This window comes from Equus caballus, chromosome 5, assembly GCF_041296265.1.
Source record: "Equus caballus isolate H_3958 breed thoroughbred chromosome 5, TB-T2T, whole genome shotgun sequence".
NCBI classification, from domain to species: domain Eukaryota; kingdom Metazoa; phylum Chordata; class Mammalia; order Perissodactyla; family Equidae; genus Equus; species Equus caballus.
Genome location: NC_091688.1, coordinates 102745001 through 102764107, shown reverse-complemented (window position 1 = coordinate 102764107; position 19107 = coordinate 102745001).

The window sequence follows — 19107 nt, the reverse complement described above, 5'->3', positions numbered from 1 at the left end:
CCCCAGAGCCTAAGCTGGTTACTGCTGCTCTGCTAAACTCCCTGGACTAAGATGGCGTTTTATTAGAGGTCCCACTATTCCCAGTTATTTAGAATGACTATCAAGATGCTTTTTGGTGTTGTTGGAGGTGTTCCCTCTGTACGGTACTTTGAAAATCCAATCTTGAAACCCTGTATCTGCGGAAACTCCCGGCTCTCTGAAGTTAGAGAGGCATGCATTCAAATCCTGATGTGCTGTTTCTGTGATCTTCGGCAAGCCACTCAACCCCTTTGCTCCTCAGTCTTTCTGTCTGTAAAATGGGTACAACAATACCCACCTTGCTGGGTTATCGGCAGATTTGGGATAATGGGTAGAGAGCACTTGCAGTGTAGCAGGTCTCCATAAACAGCAGCTATTGTTACTACCAGCAGAATCTCGATTATTTCTGAAAAACGTCACCACAGTTTCCACAGTTTGCCGTTGTCACTGTCGTGAAGCAGGCCGCAGAGGAGACTGGCACCCACCCCGGCTTCTCCGTCCCACAGTCTCTCTAACACAGCTCCCGCTTGAGCCAGAGGCGGGCAAGACCATCATCCTCCACATTTGTCATCAGACTTGATGGATGGTATTCCCAAGTTAATGCCATAAATGCTGTTTGGAAATTACAAGTCCATGCTGCTGGTGGTCCGGCCAAAAAAAGAATTAATTTATAATCATGAATATAAATTTCATAGATAGTATTATTGTCATTCAGGCTTTGAGTTATGGTCCATGTGGGGAGTGGCTTGTAGAACAGAAAACCATGTGGCTATAACTCAGTGTAATTCCAATGACAATAGTTGTATCTATCACTTTGTTATAAATCAGTCGATATCCTGTGTTAAGCGCACGGCCTCCCCTCCCCAGCGGACAGGGGGTGGCAGGGCACCCGTGGAGCTTAGCTCAGGGTGTGGAGATGTTGCTGGCCACGCTGACTCATGCCGACAGGAAGCCAGAAGAGAGATGCTTTGGAAATTTTTGCATGAACTCCAGAAACCTTGGTCCCCAGGACAACATGACCCGATCCATTAGCATTTAAGAAAGTGAATGACATTCTTAAGGCTTTAAAGACATGCCTTTTGCTTTCATTTTGTCTAAAAAGACTAAGTTTCCAGAAGTGAGAACTATTTACTAATTGCAGACGAGACTCTGATGGAATCAGCATCAATCTTGCAAGAGCTGGCGTGCGTTTGAAGGCCTCTCTAAATGCCGAGAATCAAGCAGTATATCTTTCCTGTTAATCTATATTGGTTCCCTCCCAAAGGCAATTGACCCCGGGGAAAGGTAAAACAGAGCGGATCTGAGCACCACTGAGCGAGCACGTAACGGGCTTTGAAAGCGCCCTGCTGGGGAGAAGCAGCCGAGACATCATGGGGAGCAGTAGCTTGAGGAGAAAAGAAAATGGTTTGAAGTCAGTGGAAGTAATTTTGCCCAGTGCCGAGTTACCTAGTTAACCTATTGTTCAACATAATGAAAAAGCAGGGCCATTCTGGGGTGTGTTACAGTATGTAGTTTGTCAATTACCCAGTCAGGGGGCATTGTTCATTCAGCCAGGATCGAGGGCATTACCCATTCCATTTTATTACTATTAAGCCTCAACTTGGCATATTTTTATATAGACTATAGGGTGTTTAATAGCCATGCAAAACTAGGACTTTCTTCATCCTTTCTGGCCTAAGTCCATTGTCAGGGGCTGCGTTAGCTTTTGTCCCTGCATTAAGATGTTACAGTGTGCAGTATTTAGACTTAAAAATGGATGGGAAGGTAGAGGGTATAAGAATTGTGACTGTCCCCAAATTTAAAGAAAAAAGGTAGGAACAGATGAGCAGGGAGTAAAGAAGACAGCCCAGGAAGCTAGAGTAACTGCCTACCAAAAATCTAGAAGGCACCTCACAGTTTGGGGCAAAACATCTGCATTTACAGTTTTCTGTATACACCCTGAAATCTCCTTCACCCCCAAGACATCCCTGCATTTAATAGAATTGACAGTGGATTTGAAAAGCCTCTTAGGAAAAGCTGTGTTAAATCGTGTTGGCATAAAACAACTGAAAATCATCATGATTTTAAAATGTGATTTACAAATTTTATTTTTAATTTAGGAAGTTCTTATTAAGGTTGGTCAACCATCTCGTTTACAAATATCATTCCAGAGCATACTAAATGTACAACTGGTGTCAATTACTGGGAGTGCTAGAAACTGTTACGAATTGAGAAATGCATATATTCTGAATTCTTCTGTTTTGAAGAACGCAGTACAAATTTCCACAATAAAGCATTTCTCCCCCTGTGCCTGTGGTAGGCTGTTCAGTGGTGTCAAATGTTTTTTGACCGATAAAAATGTACGAAGGGTCAAGATCATCTCTTAATAGTTCACACTTCTATTTAATGACCCGCCTCAGTGTCGAAAGACACCCCCATCCTATGGCACTTCCAGGAAGCATTATGCACTGCCATCCGGTCTCCGGATGCTCGTCTGCCGTGTCCATGTTGTTCCGTATTCGGTCCATTCCCAAGAAAGGCTAAAGGAGACAGAGGGTGAGGATCCTGTTAGGGGCAGCCTCTGACACCATCGCTATCAATTGTCTTTTGCTGGGGTTGATCATCACCTCAATTATCTAGTGTCCAGCCTACCTGATAGGTTTTTGCAAACTATAACTCTTCTGTCGATGAGCATGGAATAATGACAGCCAGGGGCAAATGGACAGAATACAAAAGAGATAAACCCAGAAGTAAAATACATAAGTCTATCTCTGCATATAGACATACAATATGCTTTTGGTACCAAGCGATTCAACGTAATATACAGGCAGTGGTTTCTTTGCAGGCTTTTTGAGACTATGCTAATATGCTAAGTAAATCAGATAGAGCTGTTGGCTTAAATATTTTCCCATTTTATCATTTCAACAGAAATATACCAAGTATTTGAAAATATTGTGATATGCTGAATGAACATAAATATATAGAATTTCCCCTCAAATCATTGCATTTATAATTTATAGTAAAAACAATTTTAAATTTAAATAGGGATCCTTTATTTGAGGGAAGATATATTTTCCTAAATGATTCCAATTGAAATTCAATTTCAAATTGAAATCATGAATCAAGGAGAAAAGTAAAACACACTGGTTATGTATGCCGAGGCATCATAGCAAGACATATTTTTAGCCATACACAGTTCCACACAACATGAGAAAATAGATTTTAGTACAATATTAATTGAAGTTTTGCCAGTGTGTGGTTCAGGAGGTTAATTTGAAAAGAATACATTACCAATATATTTATAGCATTTAAATAAATTAAAATTACACTTCACACATCAATAACGCAGCTGTTAAATAATATTTTTATTCTGTGTAAATCCCACCCATTCATCTCGGTTGTATAATAAATGACCATAATTACAGAGCTTCATTGGGAGGAAGGTCATTGGTAATCCTGTAATTCCTCACTGGTGTAAAGAGAGAAAACAGGACTGTCCTTGATGAATGTATCCAACCTTTTGCATACTTTGGTACTTGGGACCATGCATTAAAATGCGGTCAGAAATTAAGTTCTTCACTTCCACAGCATTTTTAATCTGCTGTGTTGAATTTTTTATTTTTTTTTTTTGGTAACGAAAGCCTTCTTGAAGTGCTTTCTTGGCTATTTCTTTTTCCTTTTGGTTGCAGACGTGTGTGTGTGTGTGCGTGTGTTTATACATATAGATATATGCATGTACATATATATCAAAGAGCATGCCTGCCAAATTCGGGCTGTCCTATGTCACATAAATCCAGCTTGAAGTTTTCCTGTAGTAATAAAGCCCTTGATTTTCAAAGCTTCCTTTTACTTCCAGGAGGAAACGATCTTCACATTCCCCTCAAACTGTGGCCTTCTAAACGTGAACCAGAGTTCTCACCCCGCTTCTAGATGAGCTCTTCCCTCGCCAGGTCTCTATTTTCAGATCACCAGGGAAGGCATTTAGTAAATTTTTCTCCCCTGAAGGATCTCTAGCTGTAACCTGGAAGATCTTTAGTTTTAACCCGGTTCCCACTCTCCTGTGATGCGACGATGAAACCTGTTCTTTCCTAGAGGGAATAAAGACACAGAGACGTGAATGTTAAAAGTAATGGACCAGTGACAAATAAATTACAGAGAAGGTAACAAATTAAGACATTAACAAAGATAGCTACGCTTTACATTATCTGTATCCCCTGCTTCCGTCTAACCCCAGAGACGGTGCATTTTCTGTCCTCTCCAGGAGCAGACAAGGCTTGGGCTTTGCATATGGAAATAAGAACAAATGACTGTTAATTCCTAATGAGAAAAATATCAAAGTGAGCAGGATTCCCTATGTGTGCCATAAGGGCTTGTAATTGAAAGGTCTTCAGGAAAAAGGGTTCCAAGCAGAGGGAATTCCTTTTAATGAAGCTTGGATTTAGTCCCATTATTCTAATAAAGTGCAATCAATTGGTGCCGACAATCCGAAGGTCTAGTTCAACCTCTGATTGGATCTTGGTTGTTTTTAAGGCGCTGGGTGCGAGGAAGGGAAACACGGGTCAATAGGCTTTTGGGTCAGTGATGCACACTTCCTGGGGCGAGTCGGGAGCCTTGAAGGAGGGCAATTTGGAGGCTGTCTTAGCATAAATCTGAAACAGAGCTCTGATGTCCGGGGGGAGCCAGGTCCTCAGCATTCCCCGACAGGCTTTGAGCCGCTTCTACCCTTAATCCAATTTACTCAGTCGAATAAATCCCACTGCTTCAGCTTGCCGACAAATTAAAATCCAGCTTCATAAAAACACCTTGAATTTGGAAGGTATTGGCTGGCCCACCAGACTTGAAACTTCATTTATTCTGGCTAACTTCTCAATTATCTCCCCAGCAGTGGAGATGTGTAAAAGTGAAAAAATCAATAGGGTTCTATTCCCATTCTATTGGAAAGGGAAAAATTAATGAGATAGGACACTCTCTTAATCAGAAATAAATGTTTTAATTCAGATAATGACATAGTTTTCCCTCGCTGAAGGATGACAAATGCTGGGCTGCGCCCCCAGCAGAAGCAGTTTCAATTTTATTGTAAATATAAAAGGTATTGATCGGTGAGATGTACAAACCCCATTGCTTACAAAAGCCATTCAGGGGCACTGGGAAAACTATTAAGCACTGGGTCAGAAATCAATAAACAACACTGAAATGTAGCAGAGGTCGCCCTAGGCTTTGTGGCATCTTTGAAAGCCAAGTGGCAGGAATAGTGACAGAAGGGTCCCTTGTGGAGCAATGTTGGGGATGAAGAGGGTCAGATGCTCAGCCTCTCCTGTGGTTTGACAGGTCCCAGGAACAGAACGAATGCAGCCTTTGGTGGCTGTCTTTGATTTCAATACATGCTGATTCATCCCTTGCTGACAACTGTATTTATTGGCTGTGGGGCACCCACTTGCATTGGCAGGAAAGAGACCTGGGCATACTGTGGAGGCAGAGTGGTTGTGTTTATGCAAATGGGCCACACCTTGACTCACCCTCTCTCTTCTCAGGGAAAACACAAACACACACCAGGACTTCTTTCAAACATACCGATAGATGGGAGTACAGTCTACCAGACCGAGCCTCATATGAGAGCAATTACAGGGCAGACGATAGAGCGTGAAGTATTTTTTGTAATACCTGACTAAGTGTAATATTTATCCTTTTGGGTTTTTAATTTTAATACTTGCTTTAAATTCAAATGCAGTTTAGGCTCCCTTTTCTGAAGTCCTTTATGATGGGTTAATATATTCAGCAGCATCCAGAACATCCTCCTTTCACATGTGTTATTTGGGGGCAAAGAGATTATAATTTATCATTGTCTTCCTTCCCGCCATGTAGTTTTGAAGCTAGAAGATTAACCCAGATTAGAGATCATCTTTATGCTTTGAGCAGAATTGAGGTGAATCTTTAAATAACACCAAGATAGTCGTTGAACTAAAACACACATTTTACTGCTGAAAATGCTAGCCAAGAAAAACCTAGAATGGAGAAAAATTACATAAGGGAAGAGATCCCACGCATGTGGGTGGAATCCAATCTCTCTAATAAGACATTGATTTGAAAGGCTTAAAGCTGAGTATTGAAACTTTTAACAACCTCGTCTCAGGAGCAGAGACAAAGCCTCTCCCTCCCCAAAAACGCCAGAGCTGCGCCCTGTGTTGCTGGAGATGCCGCCCCCCTCCCCGCGCGGCGTGATTGCGAGGCTGGTGGGGTCAGCCTGCCCATCAGCAGGTGAAGTGTTCAGCTGCCGAGGATTTGAGTTTCATCTCACCTCAGATATTATGTCAGTTTCATGTCATTTTCATCCCCGAGAATGATTTGAGAGCGCTCCTTGTCCCTGTTATTGCGGTCACTTGACCTCTGATGTAACTTCTGTCGAATACCATCATTTTAACAAAGTCGAGGGGGTGCACGTCCCGGGCTGGCGCTGACCTTCCCGGCCTGCCGCTCCCCAGTTGGCTCTGGCGGCACATCCCGCTGCCCCTCCACTCCCAGCCGATGGATGTTAAGGCCTCAATGAATTGGTTCCCGTTGGAAGTTATAGTTTTTCATTGCCATGAACATTTTTAAAATTGGATCCCCTCCCCTCTTGGTACTTGGCTTGTAGTGCTGGTATTTTTCTCTTTGCATTTGGATGCTCAAACATAGAAAACTACTTTCTGCTTAAAAATAATATCCTGGACCCCAAATGGCAACTCTACATTTGTCACCTAAGACAGAGATGACACCCCTTGAGTTCTTGTCTGACATATATGTTCCCTATTCCCTCACGATTCCTTGCCTCCCTGTACCTCGTCTCATGTCCTTTTAGCATTTTTAAGTTATCTTTAAATTTACAAGGAGAAGAAAAGTGATTGGGTCATCAAGATTTTAAAAAGCTTTCAAACTGGAAAATTTGTCCTCACGTCTGGGCCCGAATGAGCTCATGGACTCACCGTACAAGGCAGTTCCGTTCCTGCGCCCTGTTGGATGGAGAAGCGGCTGGCCCGAGAGAGTTTGGGGGCTTGTCCCAGTTTACAGAGCAAGCAACAGAAACAGAGAGGGGACCAGACCTCTGTTTCCCATGCTACCTCTCTGCTGGCTGTCATGGCCACACCAGCACCAGTGCCACCGAGCCTGAAGCTGAAGGGCCGTCCCGCACTCACATGGGCTGAGCATGTGAAGAGCACCGGCATCAAGGGCAGAAGTTGGCGGACTTTGTCTGTAAAGGGCCTGTTAGTAAACATTCTAGGCTTTGCGGGCCACAGGTGGTCTCTGTCATGCATTCTTCTGTGTGTGTGCGCGCGTGTGTACAACTCTTTAAATACGGGAAACCCATTCTCAGCTTCTGGGCTATACAGAAATAGGCTGCAGGTGGATTTGGCCCCATGGCCATAATTTCTGACTGATTCCTAAACTAGAAGATGTCTAATGTATATTAGTCGATTCTGAGATGAATGTGGGAGGTAACTGTCCACTTTAGGATCAAATAAGTTGGTATTAGTGAAAGAGCTTCCCACACTGCAGGCACCTCGTCAGCGTTGGTAGTTCTTGCCCTCTGGGAGCCTAGCCCAGCGCAGAAGTTGAGCGTGGCCAGTGACCCCTGGTCCCGCATGTGAAAAACACACTCATCCGGACAACAGTGTAACTGGAACCCGAGCTTCTCATTTTCTTAACGAACCATGTGGAATTGTTCTCAGACTGTCTGACACACAAAAATGGCAAATGTTATGCTTCAACGCAACACCGTGGTCTTCCCAGCCCTCCCAAACAGGTTTCTATGTGAGTCTCCATTAAGAATCTCCACTGTGAATCAGGGAACATTACTGATGGTCTCCGCATCCTGGGAAGTGGCATGAAGAAGCCAAGCGCGTTTCCCTAGGTCATGGGGTCAGCTAAGGTTGGGACCCCTGGGCCTGGTCGCTTGTTCACCTTCCACACCACAGAGGCAGAGGAGAGTCTGGCGGTCCCCGGGCCCTCCTGCATCCCCTGCCCCCGCTGAGTGTGACCTCCCAGCTGCAGCATCAGCATCTAGCTGTTGCTGGGTCGCCACAGTGAGCGTGGACACTGGGCTGTGGAGGCAGGAGTCTGGGAAGGGGGAAGGAATTGTTGATGTGTGGGAAATCAGGGCAGCCTGTGAGCACAGGGCCTTTGCACATAGCAGGCCTGTAGTCAGTTTAGAGATTTGACTTCCTGGTCTCTAAAACTTGGAGGAGGCCTCAGGCTGGTCCCAAAAGCTGACTGAGCCTGTCCTCACTCCCTGAACTGATTGTCCCAACGGACCTCCTCGTATGATGGGTGTTCTCTCATAGTCTGAATCCCTGGGGTCTCAGGGGTCAGTCCTCTAAGACTTTGGGAAGATTGTCCAGACTCTATCATTTCAGAGAACTCGAAAATTCTTTACAGAGTCATCACTCGATTGAGGCTCACTAGGCATCTACTAGGTGCCGGGCACCCTTCACCCCAAGCAAGCGTGCCACAAACTCTTCAACACAATGACAGGACACAAACCTCCTGTCCTCTTGGGCTTCCATGCCAGCGGGAGGACCGGACAATAAACCAACAGGACAAACACGCACTGGTTCAGCTGAGGACGAGCTCTCCAGAGGTAAACGGAGCACGGAAAGGGGGAGGGAGGGAGTTAGGAGAGGCTCTGTCATCAAGTGCCACTTGAGCACAACGCTAGAGGAGGACAGGGAGGAACTGCAGGGGCGTGCCTGCGAGGGGCGGCACGGGGGCTGTGCCTGGGGTGTGTGGGCAGCAGCGAGAACAGGTGTGTCTGCAGCCCAGTGAGGAGGCCGCATCGGAGCGTCTCGGAGTTCAGGTGTGAGGGGTCTCACAGGGGCTTTTCTCTGACCGCGTGTCCCCTTCCACTGCTGGGTCACCGGTGCCGGGCTCCTTGGCACTTTGACTTTCAGTAATTCTGTCATGACAACGCACGCTGGGGCCGTCACGGCAGTGCAGAAAGGCTTGGTGGACTGGAACACGACAGTGGGACACGTCGCACTCCGTGAGACGGCGCTGCCCGTCTCTGTTTGAGGTTTCCGTCCCAGTGAGAGATCTGTAGAAAGAGCAGAACACCCAGACCCGAGACCGACACGTCACGGTTTAGATGGAGAATGCCATTTCTTTCTGACAGCTCCGTCACCCTTTTCATAATTAAACCGTCTCCTCTTCGGGGCCAGGGGCTCATAAAGTCTTAGTAGCCTTTTAGTAGTATCTTAGTATTCATATTCATGTTTAGCCTCATAAAGTCATTTCCTGATTCAAGCCAGGCCAGCAGGGAACTGGCTGTATCATGTTGAGCCACAAAGAGTGGCTTTTACAGTCTTCCCCTCTGGTGGGATGTCGATGCTGAAGCTGCTCCTGAGTCCCAGGCAGAATACGCCGTCTGTGCAGCGTTTAATCGGCACGTTCTTCGTCTCACCCCAGAGCGCCCTCGTGGTGAGGGACCCTGAGAGAAATTCCTGTCTGGTCTCAGGTCAGGATTAACGGGCTTCCCCTAAGTAACCGGGCCCACGGGCATGCTGGCTCACGGACGCTGCAAACTGTATGACTGAGCATGTTTCCCTCTTTGCACGGGCTGTCAGGATGCTCAGATCCAGACGTGAAGCCCCCCACCCTGCACCGTGAGTATGCAGAACTTCACAGTGTTCATTGCTGGGTTATGCGCTCACTCCTGGCTCAGTTTTGGGTTCCAAATCCTACTTCTTTTTTTCTCATCTATTTATAATTTATCTTTTCCTGACCTAATTGATAAAATCTTACAAGGAACCTTGAATTGTTTTCAGAACAAGGTCAGGTGTAAATAACTAAATAAACAGAAAATTTAATTCCACATTGAATCTCCAAGCCTCTTCCTAAAACCCAGCAGCAGACTCAAGCTGCACGACACTCCTCTCAGCGCTGGCTTCAGGAGAAGGAAACGGAGATGTTAGAAACTCCTTACCCAGGGCAGTCACCCGGGAACACTGCAGGACCCAGGTGGGGACACGTAGGAGATGGAACGGTTCCCCACCGGCCCGTCCAAATGAACTAGGAGGCTGTATCCATCCTACCTAATTAAGGCGCGCTTGAAAGCAGGGCCTTTTTCTTGATTTACAAACCCTCCTCATCATCATTTACAGCGCACTGATATGTGGGGGCAGGAGGAGAGACACTTAAGGGAAGATGGGTATTTCCTCAGATGACATTGGCAGGGGCGGGTGTCACCTTCACACCAGCTCCTCCGCTCAGATGGCTTGTGAAGAGCTCGGCAGCCCTGGATGGAACAGGCTGTACTTAGTGATGAAGCACTGAGCTGTCATCCATGCTGGGACGGGAATTCAAGGACGGGGCCCAGACCCGGTGAGTCCAGTCCCACCTCTTCCATGCTTGCTAAGGGCAGTCCTGCTGGTGATTTTAATGCATATGAAACTAGGGAAATGTACATTCATTTACAAATTCATCCATTCGTTCGTTCACTCATTTGACAAACACCCACTGATCGACCTCTTGGCTAGACTCTGGAGAGGCAAGAATGAACAAAACAGACATGGTCCCTGCCCTCATGCAAGGTATTAGGGGTAGATGCAGGCTATCTGAAAGAAAAAAATTCCAGAAACGTTAAAGAGAAAATAGCGTCTTGGTTTTTAAAAAGGGAAAGGGTAAAAATTTTGAAATCCAATTGGCCTGTCCTCCATTGGCTTGAAGATTACTTTGAAAGAGAGAGAAAGCGAGTGAGAGAGAGTGAGAGAGAGAAACACTTCCTCCTCAGGGTAGACAAACCAAAGGTAGCATCTTAGAAGCAAGAAAGAAAGTGACTTTTTGGGGCTGGCCTAGTGACATAGTGGTTAAGTTCACATGCTGTAATTCGGTAGCCTGGGGTTCGCCTCCCTGGCTTGGGTTTCGGATCCCAGGCGTGGACCTACACCACTTGTCAGCCATGCTGTGGCAGCATCCCACATACAAAATAGAGAAAGATTGGCACAGATGTTAGCTTAGGGACCATCTTCCTCAAGCAAAAAGAGGAAGATTGGCAACAGATGTTAACTCAGGGCCAATCTTCCTCACCGAAAAAAAAAAAACCCCAAAAAACAAAACCTGACTTTTTCCACAGAGGTCTCAGGCTCCCTGGCTGAGTGGGATAGAAAAGAAGGTCAGCCTTCTCCTAGTTTTTCATGCCACTTCCAGATCCAGAGAAGTGCCATTCTCTCACCAATATCCAAAGTCTTAGTAACTGGTCTCTACCACCCTTGGCAACAGATTTCCAGAATTCACTGACTGTACAGAAATACCTGCAGCTGGGCACCCAGCTCCATCCATTGCAGCCATCCTCCTTGAAGGAGCCAGCCCCTGAGATCAACCGTCGCAGTGTTAATATCACAATCCCCAACCAACGTAACCTTTTGAGCCCTCTGCACCCTCCATCGGCACGTGTGCCACACGTGGGCAGAGCCACTTCCAGGAACACAGCGCTCTGCTCTCCTGTAGGCAGGTGCCTATTTCTAATCACAACCTGCTTGCCTGCTGCAGTGGGTTGCATGGTGGCCCCCCAGAAAGATATATCCGCCTCCAACAGTGAGTGCAAGCTTATCTAGGAAAAGAGTCTTTGCAGATGCAATTAATTTAAGGATCCCGAGATCAGATCATTCCAGACTATCCGGGTGTGCCCTAAACCCAATGGCAAGTGTCCTCAATACGAGAAATGTGGAGGGAGATCTGGGCCGTGTGGAGACACAGGCAGAGATTAGAATTACGCAGCCACACGTCTAGGAATGTCCGGAGCCCCCAGAAGGAGGAGAGGGCAGGGAAGGGCCACCTCTAAGGCTTTTGGAAGGAGCACAACTCTGCCAACACCTTGATTTCCGACTTCTGGCCTCCAGAGCCATGAGAGGAGAAATTTCTGCCGTTCTGAGCCACCCAGTTGGTAGTGATTTGCTAAGGCAGCCCCAGGAAGTGAGTACACCTGTCATTTCCCCCGCTTCTCCTGCACGTCTGTTAAACCAGAACCTTCAAACCTCCTGCTTCACCGAGGTCATTCCACTGACTCTGCGCCCTTCCCCCCCAGCCCTGGTCCTCCAGCCCAGACGCCTAACCTTGCCCACAGTCCAGTTCTCGTGCCTGCCTCGACAGGTGTCAGCCCCAAGCCCAGGTCAGCACGCTCCCTGTCTCCTTCTGTTCTGTCCTGCTAGAGAGACAAAGAACTATGAAGATTTGCCCCAACAGTTCACACTGTCAAAGTTCAGCTTGTTGCTCAGGATTAAGAATACCCCTCCTTTGTCTGCTCCAGTCAGAAGCGCTCGGATTCAATCTTGTGAGAAGATGGAGTGCACCTAGCGCAGGTTCTAGCACATTCCATACCCCGCATCAAAGCCTCTCTCGTGCGTAGCCTGGTTCTCAGAGGAGATTTCTCCCAGTTGAAAAGATCCGCCCACTTGACCCCGATGGAACATTTACCCAGGACTTTGTGTCTCTCCTTCCTTTCACACAGAATTTCTCAGGTGAGCAACTTATGCCGACTACTTCCATTTTCACCTTCACCAGCAGCTTCCGTAACCCTCTGCAGCCTGGCTTTTTTCTTTACCGATAGCTCTTTTGATTTATTGCTGAATGAAATTTGCCTTTTCTTATTCTAATTTTTTAAAAACTTCTTGGGTAATCCTGTTCTTCTTGGCTCTCCATCAACGACTCCTGGGTCCTGCCCTGTTCTGGGTTGCCTTTGGCCTCTCCCGCCTCCCCGACTGCACCCTTCCCTTGTCCTCATGCCTCCAAGGCTGGCTCATTGCCTTTCTCCTCTACCGTCTAACACATCTCCTCAGAAAGCTCTGCATTTTCACAATTACAGTGATCACATCATTATTTCTTATTCCCAACTTCAGATCTCCTGATCTTTCCTCACACTCCCGTGTCTGTCTGTGTCCCTGCAAACTGGATACTCGTTACACAGATGTCTTGCCACTGCCACAGACTCAAGACATCCCAAGCAAACCAACTTCCCCAAGCAGACAAGGTCCATCCCCCAGACTTTTCTCCATCTTCTCTTTCACTCCTGAATTTACTCAGATGCCAAGTCCTGGCATTTTCCCAATAAAGTCTTGCTCATATAATGTCCCGCTCTCCTTCTCTTTTGTTTATTCACACTTCTGCAAGTCTATCCAGGCCTTCATCACCACCCACCCCTCACCATGTGTGGCGCTGTCTTCATTGAAACATACCCCCTGCCCCGCCGCCCCCTTGGACTGTGAGTTCCTTAAGGGTGGGCACGTCCCATTCATTCTGGATCTCTGGTGTCTGCCGACTGGATGAAGAAATCAACAGGTCCACCACTCCCTCAGCCGCCCTCAGCCCCAGTCCCAGCTCCTTCCGATGGCCCTGTGCTCCGCTGGACGATACGCTCTTATTCTTAAACCTCCTATTCTTTTCACAACCCTGAAAAGTAGTGATCATTATCTGTGTTTTCCAGGTGAGGAAACTGAAGCTCAGACAGGTTAAGCACCTCACTCAAGGCCCCACAGAGAGACAATGGTAGAGTCTGCAATTCCGTGCTTTTCCATTTGGTACGGCTGCCTCCTTTGGGGCAGTTGCGCGAGGTTACACTGGTTGGGAAATGGCCAATTATGCAGGATTTTGAAAGCCAGGCAAAGAAGTTTGAGCTTGACCCAGCTAGCACTCCTCTTCAAAAGTGAGGAAGGGGGAGAATCATAAACACTTCTTGGGGTTATTTGGAAAATCAAAAGAGACAACATATAAAGCATTAAAATAAAGCTCAGCCCATTGGAGCTTCTCAAAATGGTAGCGACTTATTATTTTTAACTTTTTGTTTGTGTGTCTTTCTTCCCAGCTAGATTAAAACCTGCTGGAGGGAACCGGTCACAGTTGGTATTTTTCTTATTCCCTCCTTGCTTTTTCTTTCCGTTTTAAAGATCTTTGTTATTTACAGTGGATAAGAGTGGCCCTGGAGTCCAGCAGGCACAGAGCAGTGCCTTCTCTATCATTCCTACCAGCTGTGAGAATATGCGCAAGTGTCCTGAGCTCTCTGTGCCTCACTCTCCTCGCCAATCACTTGAGCTTAAAAATAGTGCCTGCCCAATGGATTACTGTCAAGACTGAATGAAATGGTAAATATAATGCAGCGTGGTGCCTGCCACAAAGTGATTTTGAATAAGTAGTAACATTATTACTACTCATTATTATTAGACTTACTATTGTGATGCTTTTGCTTAGGGAGAATTCCCTGCAGAAGTCCGCCTTAGAAGTAGCTTCATTTCTCTTGAGGACCTGCTGCTTCATGTGGCCACACAGACGACATCAGGTTTCTCCGGCCGCCAGGAAGCTCGCAATCAAACTTGAAGTTTAATCAGTTTAATCACAGTATCTGCATAGACCCTCCTGGTTTTTAAACGTATTTGACTTCTCCTTTTTCTAGTTCTGTTTCCTGCCTCTGTCTCTATTTCTCTGTTGTTGTAAACTGCCTCAAGTCTCTTCTCTTTAAATCACAGTTTGTCAACCTCCTCTTGGTCATGGTCTCCTTGATTGAACCCCCTCTGGAAAAATCTACATATAAGACCTTCCTTCAATCTCCTCCCACAATTCTGCCTCCAATTGCAGGCCGTTCTTGGACTTCCTGAAGCCCTGGGATAACGGCCCATTCTGCGGATCGTGGCTGGTAAACTAAAGGAGGGGAGAAGGAAGGGCGGGGGCTGGAGGTGGTGACCCAGTGGAAATAGCCAGGGAACCTAGCATCAGAAGGAGCCTGTGAGGTCATCTGAAGTGGCAGTCCCCCAGCCCTGGAGACCCTGGCCGTCCACCTCCTCCCAAGAGACCACAGGCCTCTGCTTGCTCTCGCCCCGTAGGAACCCCTGCGCCCCCATGGGAGCACCCTCACCCATCACCCCTTGCCCCCTGGGAGCCCTCTTGCCCCGTGGGAACCCCCTCTCCCCGTGGGAGCCCCCTCGCCCCCTGGAAGCCCCCTCGCCCCGGTGGGAGCCTCCTTGCCCCATGGGAGGCCCCCGCACTCACAGACAGCCCGTTGCAGAGTGATGGCTGTCACTGGTGGGATGGATGCTGTCCTCCGGGGGTCAGCCGCTTGTCGCCTGCGGAGTCATCACAGTCCACGGGACCCTCCTCCGCTGTGGGAAGGCTGTTCTCCCGCTGCTGGGCCTTGCTTCTCTGGATGGAAACAGCCACGGTCCCTTCAGGCCTTCGCTGCCAGACAGGTGTTGCAACTCCTGACGGCGTCGGTGCAGTTCCTGTCCCCCGTGGACTCTGCCAGCCTGATCCCTGCTCTCCACAGCTGCCCTCCTGGCCACACGCGTCGCGCCCAGGGACCACACGTGCTCTGTGTGGCTCCGCCCTGGCCCACAGCAGGTGGAAGTCGGTGGAACCCTGATCCAAGAGGCTGATCGTGTGTTCTCCCCCAGATATTTGGATACTGGGTGGCTTCTGCTGGTCTTTTGAACTGGGGGCAGATAATCCCGGCGGGAGTGGGGGCAGTGCTCTGCGTGGAGGAGAGAACGGCGGAGGGACAGGCGGAGAGGAGAGTGCAGGTGGCCTGGGAGGGACCGAGGACGAGAGCGTGATCTGGGGCTCTGGGCAGCTCTCCTGGGTCCATTCTTCTGCCCATCTTGGCCGCCCTCGTGGATTCCATGAAATGTCCCTGTGATCTCGTAAGAAATGCCCATTTTTGGTTTAAGCCAGTTGGAGCGACTCTCTGTTAAATGTAAACAGTCACCCCCTCTTCCTTTCCTGTCCTCTGCTCTCCTCTCCAGAGTCCTTGTGTTCCCCTGACCGTCACTGCTGTGCCCTGAGACGGTGTGCATCTGCCTGTCTGTAGACCGTCTCCCCAGCTCTTTAGTCCTAGAGCTCTGCTTCTCTTCCCAGTGTGGAAGGCTGGCATCTCGTCCCAGCCTCACACTCTGTAAAGCGAGAGACTGACTTCTCTCCTTTTCCTTAACACCTCCCTTGCTGGCCACTCAGGCCTCACATTTGTCATGGCCTCTGGTTTCTGCTTCTCCTCAGGGAATTTCAAGGTCCCTAAACTGTATAATCCTCTCTCCTACCATGGCCTCAAGGTCTGCCTTTTCCTCCTTAATCTCAACAGCTAAGCTGTCACTACTGTATTTGATTTCTGGAATGTTGGCCTCGCTGGCCTCTTGGCTGCCAGCATCCTCTACCTTATGCCACCTTAAAAGGCTTCCAAACCCTGATTTTTCTAACTGAGTCATTGCCCAGTCCGCACAAGTCCAAGCAGGACTCTCAGATCCTGCTAACGTTCGTCCAGCTATCGCCACTTAACGCTTCTCCGGGGTCTTGTGCTTCAAGGACACTTAGGAGTAGAAATGAGGAATTATCACTCTCAACTCCCCTCGTCAACTGCCAATGCCGCCCTGCCTCCCTCAGGATATGGTCCTCGCTCCTTAGTCAAAGTTTTCTTCGTTCTGATCTCTACCAACACTTTTTAAATCCCAACTGCCCTGTGGGACCCCCTCACACAAGAGAGTCCACTCAGAGCTTCCAGAATCCTCCCGGGGCTTCCCCGCCGCCCGGCTCTGCGTCATTCGTTCACACAGTGCACCTGTGGAGTCACGCAGGCCCTGGAGACGGAACAGGGTCCCGGACAGACGCGGTCTGCTCGCCGTTGAACGTGCTTTCCCTCCCAGCTGGTCTGGAATGCTCTCTCTCCTGCCCCATTCCTTTGTACTGAACTGAACCTACCCTTCAAAGTGCCACTAAAATCCACCTCTTCACCAATCACGTCTGTCTGAAATGATCTCTCTGTCTTAAACTCCTGATTATGTTTTTATTTGTACTCTGAAGTTACTTATCACTTAATGTCTGGATTTGAATCTGCTCCCTGGGTCTCCTGTGCTGGATCTGAGCTCCTCAGGGAGTGGCATCTTCTGCGGCTTCATTTACCCCCCAGGGCCTGACACAGAGTATCAGTCGATCAGTGCACTGGATTGCCCGCTGCAGCTTCCGCTGGAATTTCCTTAAAATAACCACAGATAAACGTGAATACAAGTTGCCCCTCTGGTTGATTTACAGGAGATCTCGTATTTCCATTGGTTCAGATCATCTGTGCTACAGTGTGGATGAGCCTGGAGGACCTTGAAAACTAAGTGAAATAAGCCCGTCACAAAAGTACAAATGCTGTGGGATTTTGTTTTTATGAGGTCCCTGGAGTAGTCCCATTCACGGAGTCAGGAAGTGGAATGGTGGGTGCCAGGGGGTTTAGAATGGGGAGTGAGAGTTTAATGGGAACGGAGTTTCAGTTTTAGAAGAGGAAAAAGTTCTGGAGATGACGGTGGTTGATGGTCACACAACAATGTGAATGTAGTTAATGACACTGAATCGTACACTTAAAATGGTAATTTTGTGTTATGTGTATTTTATCAAAATTAAAAAAAAAACCGGGTCCCCAGCGACATGAGAGTGTGGTCCCCCCGCTCCCCCGCCCCAACTCATCCCACCTCCTCCCTTTTCCATCTCACTTGGCAGCTGGATAAAAACTTGTGGAAGTGAAGGGAATGGCATCATTCCTAGGAACTGAGAAGGAGCCTTAGAAGGGGCATCTGAAAATGCTCTAAACACTCCTCGCGCTTCGCCTTGCCGTCACCCTACAGGATGCGGGCAGAAACAGGATCAGACCTCCCGGCCAACCAGGGAAGGTGCTTCCCAGGCACAGATGAAGAAATCCGCAAAATTAGGAAATCACGCCTGTGCCGTTTCTGGAGGCTGGACAGGCGCGGCTCACCTCCAAGTGATTTACCTGTGGCTCGCGATGATTATTTACTTGGCTCTTCAGTTGAAGACAATCACAGGAATGTACGGCCCATAAATTAGAACAGCCATGAAACACAGGCTGCCTTTATGTAGAAACATAACTTGCGCAGGTTTTTTTTTTTTTTTTTTTTTTTTACAAAGGGGAAATACGTTTAATACAGAGGCACAGCGTGATCACTCTGTTCCTACTGCCTCCTTTTTAATCTCAGAGTTCAGCTCGGATCTCTGCTTCCTCAGTCTCTACCCTTGTGGCTGACCACAGGCCCAGGAGATGGATATCCCCCCACACTCCCTGACGGAGCCCCATGGGGAGTGTCGGGCTTCTTCCACCCTCACCTGCCCCCAAGCTTTCGCTGCCTCACTGTCTTAGGGGTGTTGGGGGGCAGTTCACAACAGGTGCATATGGAAGTGGGGTCACCTCCTGGAATAGGAGATCTTGGACCCCGAAGGTGGGCCCACAGGTTCTGAGCACAGGCCCTGCCACACACCAGCACTGATCCCCCGCAAGTGTCTTCATCGGGTCCATCTGTAAAATGGGGCTAACAATGCCCCCTGGGTGAGTAACGGGGCGGGGGGAACAGAGATAATGAACTTCCTGACCTTTGATAAACAATTGTAAAGATAGCGAGATGACCGCTCCTGAGTCATCCGCATTTTGGGGGGAGTGGAGAAACCCCAAATAGAGCAGGGACAATAAATCAGACAGGGGGACGGTCGAGGCGGGTCATTGATAGCTAGTGGGGGAGGAGGAGCGCAGACAACTAAAGTGGATGATGGGTTGCTGGTTCGTAACTTTGAGGAGGGTCCCAGGGCCCATCTGACATCTGGGTGACTGACTGATGAAGAAGCAGGACTTTGACAGCTAGAAAGTGTGATCTGACGGCTTGAGGCAGGCATCCAGGTCCCGCTGCCGAAAGTCGTCACGGGGAGAGCACACCGGAGCTCTCACTCTGGAGCCACACGGCCAGCGTTTGACTCCTGCCCTGACTTTACTAGCTGTGCAACCTTGGGCAAGTTACTTACCCTCTCTGTACTTCAGTTCCTTCCTCTGGAAAAGGGCAGTAACAGTAGTACCTGCCTCACCCATAAGGTCGCTATGAGAATTAAATAAAATCAATGTGTGTAAAGCTCTCAGAATAACTCCTGACACACAGTAAGCACACACACAAGAGTGTTTGCTACTTTTCACATTATTCATTCCTCCCAAAAAATGGTTATTCAACAAATTCATTGAACAGATGTTTACAGGCTAGGTATGCGCTGGGCACCGGCAGAGTGGCTGTGAGGGGGTTGGCGCAGTGCCTGCCCTCAGGGAACTGAAAGCTCGTCCACAAGGACCCCTTC